Below are 6,855 nucleotides of genomic sequence, written 5' to 3'. Positions count from 1 at the left end.
GCCACAACCCGGCCATCGCGGGGCACCCGGGCCAGAACCGTATGTACTACGCACTTCGACGCGAGTACTACTGGCCCCACCTGGCTGCAGACGTCGCAGCCACGGTGCGAGGATGTCGAACCTGCGCAATGAACCGGGTGAAGCTGAGGAAACATCTCAACCGATTGAGATTGTTTCCAGCTACGAGGCCGCTCGAGAGCCTAGCCATCGACATCTTGGGGCCGCTCCCCAAGACGAAGGCAGGAAAACGGTTCCTGCTCGTGATTACGGACCGCTTTAGCAAGCTGACGCAAGTCGTGGCGCTCCGCACAATAACCGCATACACCGTCGCAGTTGCGTTCTGCGAGTCGTGGGTGTTTAAATACGGCGTCCCGCGCACGTTGCTGTCGGATAACGGACCGCAGTTTAACGCAAAGTTCTTCCACAGCACGTGCCGTGTTCTGGGGATAACGAATATGTACACATCGGCATACCATCCCCAGACGAACGGGCAAGTTGAGCGATACAACCGAACGATCGCTGCGATGCTACGCAACTACGTTGGCGAGCATCAAGATGACTGGGACGTGTACGTGGGGCCGCTTACGTACGCGTATAACTCCCACGTACACCGCACCACCGGCACGACGCCGTTCGAGCTCGTGCTCAGCAGACCACCGCCGGAGTTCTCGCTTCGACGACCCGACGGTGACGCCCCCCCTGCCGACAGAGGGGACCAACGCACCGAGTTCCTCAAGACCTTGGATTTGACAATCCAGAAGGCGTACGGGAGCCTGCGTCGGACGCAGGCTCGCTACAAGCGCGACTTCGATAAGCGCATACGACGGATCCACTCGCGACTCCGTCCGGGAGAGTACGTATACCTCAACCCCACCGACAGGGGGAAGACTTCGAACAAGCTCGCGTCCCCCGCGGTCGGACCCTACCGCGTCCTCGCGAACGACCGCCGAACCATCACGATCGATCGTGATGGGGTCACTGAGCGGGTCTCCGCAGATCGCTGCGTATACGCGCCACCGCCGACGGACGCGCCACGGGGGAGCACAACAACCCCAGCTGACCTTGCCGACAAGGTCAGAGAGGGAACCCAGTACGCTGTCGAGCGACTACTGAAGCACCGAGATATGGAAGACGGAACTATCGAGTTCCTCATCAAGTGGGCGGATTACGACACGCCCACTTGGACTGCGCGGACTCACGTCCCGGAGGAGTTGGTGTCTCGTTACGCCCAACGCCTCCGGAGACGCACCGGCATGGACCTCAACTCAAACGTGAACGCGGACGTTCACGCTTGAGGAGGGGGCCCTCAACCGCTCCTTCGCGGATTAAAACGTCAGGCTGCACGAGCAGACCGGAAAGAGAGGCGTGGAAGGACAGCTGCCCTCATCGGAGGGTCACGCGATCGGACGACGCCCGACGTCAAGACGTATTGACGGACAGAGCCAGTGCCAGAGGGCGCGACGACGCCGGCACGCAGCCACAAGTCAAGCCAACGAACAGCTTCCGACGTCGCCGACAAGACGTGGGAGCGAAGACAGCTCGTACTGTCTTACGAAAACAAGACGAAAACAAGTCCTCTCGGATGAAGAGGAGAGACCCATGGGGGGCAGCACGAGCGAGACATGGAGGAACGTGAGTTTTGCGGTTGCGAACCGAACACGGAGGACGACCTCCGTGGCACAACTATTACGCCCACGCAGACCTTTCCCGCGATCGTTGCCCGGTTAGGGAGCAGAAGGATGGACAGTACGTACCGCCTTACGAATGCCGGTTAAAGAACTACGAGTGGGGCGAGAACAATGCGGTCTGCCAAAATTGGAAACGCATAGCCGTCGGTCAGTCCGTGCTGTTCGAAGAGGAACGGCCCACGCGGTAATCCGTGAGACGGGGGGTGGAGGAACAGCGCTGATCCGGATGCACGCGTAATGGGAACGCGCGAAGTACGCAGCGGATCGGACGACCTCATCCTATAGTCGCGAAAAATGGACGGCGAAGTTGACTGCAGCTCGAGGTTCCAAGGGGCACCGACAGCGCATGCCCGATAATAACGGACCTTATGAGGGATAGGAACACTACAAGGACGACTGGATCCGACAAGTACACGTGAGCACCGCTAGTGCAGTACGACAAGCGCCAAACCCACGCGCGCCATGCCCAGATCACTACCGCCACCACCCCACGAAAATTACGGAAATTAATGGGAAAAATTACACTCGCAAACAGGGCACGTGCAGGACGCAGACCGGGCCGCCCGCTGCACGACGTACAACAATACCCGGGCAGCCCCATGAGAGCCATGGTTACGTACAGAGAGACGCCCCCTCACGGGAAGGAGGGCGTCATACGCCACCGCCCAGTGCTCGAGGCGCGGTCGCTCAAATCAAAAAGGAATATAAGGAAAAACACCCTCTACTGTGCGCGCACGTCTCGTGGAGCGCCTACACCCGTGCATCACGAAGAGCAAGCAGCGGGAGATATCCGTGTGCGACTCTAAGGGGACGGACCGACCCGTGACGGCCAGAGTGTCCCACTTCACTTTCCGGAATGGGCGAAGTTTGTGTTGGTGCGTGGAGGGGGAGTAGAAGTCGCCCCGAACGAATCGGGCTTGCCGAATAGTTCTCGCTAAAGCTACTCCGACTAGACCTGGCTGTCCCTCGGACCCCCTAGTCAGATGTTTTAATTGCCCGTATGAGGCAGGGCGATCGAGAGGATGGAGTCGCCTTGGGCGTCTCGTATCACGCCGCGACCGCAGCCATATGATCAAGAGAGAAAAAAAAACTCACTGCAACGCGTCGGGGCTTAAATCGATCGCAGCCGCCGGAAGGCTTGCAATGGACAAACACTCCCGCACAAAGGGGATCCCCAGTCGCGAGAAGGATTACGCGTCGTCAGTGCTGTCTCGGGGTGCCCTGGTGGACACTTACTCGGCAGCAAATCCGGGCATCTCACCCCTCTCGCTGACGTTTACAAGGCACGGGAGGCCCTCGACTCTACGGATCCTACCGGCCGCCTTGGGTTCGACTACTCTCTGGGACCTCCCCCCGACGGTGAAGGTGGCCAAAACGACCGAAGCGATGGACGATCAAGGGGGACTTGCTAAGCGGACGAACGCTGGTGCTGGTGCGAAGCACGCCGGAATACGTGGCCGATTCCGCCCGTTGGGCAAGAGAGGATCAGTCGATACACCTGGTGATTTTATTGCGAACGCAGACGGGATACGCCTTTCGAGGTTTTTATCGCGCAAAACGCCACTTTGGGAGCCCCTCGCACAGCTGTGATAGACGATAGGGACCGAGCGTCTCGAACGCATGTGCAGTTGGCCGAAGAAAGAAACAAGGAGGCCGGCCCAGGCTCCGCGAGTAGCAATGATGCAGCCCTCGCGACCCGCTAGGGGTCAGGATAAGCATGAGGACAGGCGCGCTTTGGATCCCGCCACATAGTCACATGCGCGGAATGGTCACTATAGCTTTCTGCCCTGAGTCTATCTGGTTCTCGCGACAGCGCGGCATATTCGGGGTAACAGTGAGTTAGGGACTTAGGACGAGAATGATGATGACTTCCGCCTAACCGCAAGCCGTGCTTTCTACCAGTCCTTCAAGTGCTCTGCGATACGCCCGACCGCCGCCGAATGACACGGATGCACACGAGGAAGGCATCGACGTTTCTACACCCGATCCTATCGCTGGGTCTCGAATCAAATCCGCCATCGTAATAGGAGGCGAAGGGGGTTGGGTAGTATAGTCAGGAAAGCTAGAATTCAGGAAGTCCCACAGTACCTCACCCCGCCCATACCTCGGGGTACGGTTGCGTGCGTGCTCAAGCGCTCCGACGAAGAGAAGGAGGTGCTGAACAGGTTTATGGCACACGCCCCGGAAGCCGTCATGCCGTACGGAACTTACGCGCTGATCCACGGGAGAAAACGGTGAGGGGGCGAAAGACAAACTGCGTGATACGTGGACCACGGAGCAGACGTGGTCACGAGGGTACGCGTCTCCGAGGCGTGCGGTACGCTCATTCAGGGGAAAGGCATAAAGAGCTCGCTTCACGCCTCCCCCACGGGGGAGAGAAGGCCAGAGCGACGTTCGATCGCGTTGCTAGTCGCGCCTCCATAGGGAGGCGACGAGCAAGAGAAGCCGCTCCACATGCTCCTCAAGCCGGGAAAGAGAGTCTGGGGCCCTCCGGCCAATGGGAGCTCGTTAATTCGGGTATGTCGAAAATTGCCTGTGCGTGCTCCTCAGCCCCGTAGGGACCATTGGGCCAATCGGAGCTCGTCGAATTCCGGTCGAGCCGGACAACCATCTCGTTCGAGCTCGCGGGTTAACCCCTCACCGCGTTTCTCCCCCAGAGGCGCCGTCCACCTTGGACCAGACGAGGAGGTCGCCGGCAGAGGGAGGCGACGGGAGGAAAAACGCAGCGGCGGCCGTCGGGAACGCCGCAACCCGGGACGGCGGAGCAAGTTCGTGCGACGCCGTGCCACTCCTCTGGGCGTGGCAGCACGTGCCCTCACGGATCAGAGCATATCGAGCTGCACCGTCGAAACGGAAGGAGGGGACGAGGAGTTCACGTCCCCTTGTTGTACGAGTACGACACTCGGCGAACCGCCACCGTGGCTTCCCGCCTCCAATGCGCCCGCTCGCCCGGAACGACCGAAGACAGGACTTCGCCGCGGGTCGCCAACCCTCCGAGGAAGGGGAAGGGCCAGAGGAGGAAACAACGACCTCATGTACACTAGAAAACGAGGGGGGGCGAAGAAAGCTTTTACGACACAGGAGCGAAGGGGCGGCGCTAGACGCTGCTCAAGGCGGTTAGGGAACGTCCTCCCGGTCATGCCTCGCCGAGGCGGGAGCCATTGACTCCGGCGGACAGTAGCCAGGGTATCGACGAATGGCGGTATCGAGGTCTGCCAAAGTCGGCATGGCTGCCCCGGACGGCGCACCAGCGGCACTCGGGTTGGCCCCGGCGCCGTCTGAGCCGTATGGGTCGCGAATAACACCCCCCGAGGGGGCATAAGGGTCGCGCAGTACCGGCGCGCTCGCGTTGGTCCCGCGCACCCCCGCCGGAGGGGCACCTCGCAGCTGGTCGCGCTCTTGGCGGTACCGATCGCGATCGGCCGCCGCGCGCTCGTAGGCGCTGGCCTGTACCCGGGCCTCCTCCCGCAAGGAGTGAGCCTCGCGCTGTGACTGCTGCCACGCCAAGGAGAGCGCGTCACGTTCCCCGGTGATACGACGCGTCTCCGCGCTCCGGGCAAGGAACCACTCCACCAGTGTGGAGAGGAGAGCCCCCACGGTCCACGACCGCTCGCCGGACGCACTCAGCACCCCGGCGAGCGCGGGGATACCCTCGATGTCCCTCTTCGAGAGGCCGAGGTCTCGAACCGCCACCCCCAGGGAACCGGGAACCCCCGGAGGAGGAAGGGGCGGCATCGGGGCCGTCGTTTGGGTCCCCGTCGCGACGTGCGACCCGGCACGAGTGCCAAGAGGAACGGAAGGCGAGAAGCAAGGAGGTTGAAGACTCGAGAGGACCGGAGCTGCAGTTACGGCGTCCAAATCGCGGTATCGCTTGCGTCGAGTTCGCCGCGATTCAGACCCCACTCCGCCGCGCTTGCCCGGCAGCTCGACCGAAGTCGAGCCGGCCGTCGGGCGCGCGACGAAGGAGTCGGATGTCAAGTCGTAAGAGAGATATGCGCTCTGGCCTCCGGTCGTGTAGTCGGTCCAGTACCGGTGGTTGCGCTCGCTCACCTCCGCTGCTCTCGTCATGAGGACGACCACGGCGCGAAATGACCAACGTACGTGAACGGACACGCGCTCGAGAGGGTGTATAGGAGCGTCCGGAAGGCCCGGCGTCACTCGCTCAAGAAACGCGATCGTGTCGGGCGACTGGAGAAACACGCGTCCGTGCGCACCAACCTCGGCCATAAAGGCACTGCACAGAGACAAGGCCCACTCCCTCTCGAAATTATAGACCAACCGGGAGTGGGAAGGGTGCTGCGGGTCGAGACCCGCAAAACCAAAGTGCTTGAGGGCCGGCGGGAGGAGGGGATGGACCCCTAGCGACGGAAAAGACGCCCGGACCGAGAAGGGCAACGCGGGGAAATCCTCGATGGATAAGCCGCGTTCGAAAGCCGCCGAGGAGTAGACGCGCCCGTCCTCCTCGGCGGAGTGACGGTAGACGGACCAGTCGTACTGCGCGATCCCGATGGCATACAAGCGCATTAATGAGCAGGCTGATTTTTGCAGCGCGACCCGAGGCTTCGTGTAGCCGTAGGGGCGCGGAGTCACGTACAGACCGGGGATCTCGGGAAGGAGGAAACGATGAGCGTCGACTGCGCTCCGACTATACAGGAAAAACGCCATCTTGTCGATGTAGAGCACCTCGTCAACACTGTCGGCGAATGTGCGATCCCCGGGGATCTCCTCGGGGATCTGATAGACAATGCCGTTACCGCCCGACACCAACCGCCCAAGGGCGGCCGAGGCCGCCTCCGAAAGGCCTACGTCGTGTATCTGCCGGATACGCCGCAAATCAGGACGAAGCTGAGGGCGTGTGAGTAATTCGCCAAGGGTGATTCCGGTACGACTGTGACGAAGCCAGCCGTACTGTAGCTGCTCGAGAGGGAGAGGAGCAGAGCGCTCTAGAGGTGAGCCGAACCATCTGGTGGTTGACGACACGAGGCCCGCCTCGCCGACCGTAAAGGAGCCGCGGTCGCCAACGGGTGCGACACGCGAACCCGGGGATTCCGGGAACGAGATGCCGGGTCCCTGCGATAAAGGACCCGCACTGCGAGGACGGAGGGCCTCCGAGAGGCCAGCGGGAGGAGTGACAGGCGTCGCGACGCCGGGGTCTGACTCTGGCCTA

This window comes from Chondrus crispus, genomic scaffold, assembly GCF_000350225.1.
Source record: "Chondrus crispus Stackhouse genomic scaffold, scaffold_294, whole genome shotgun sequence".
Classification (NCBI taxonomy): domain Eukaryota; phylum Rhodophyta; class Florideophyceae; order Gigartinales; family Gigartinaceae; genus Chondrus; species Chondrus crispus.
The sequence above is the reverse complement of the archived record's forward strand: the minus strand, read 5'-3'. Positions refer to the sequence as shown.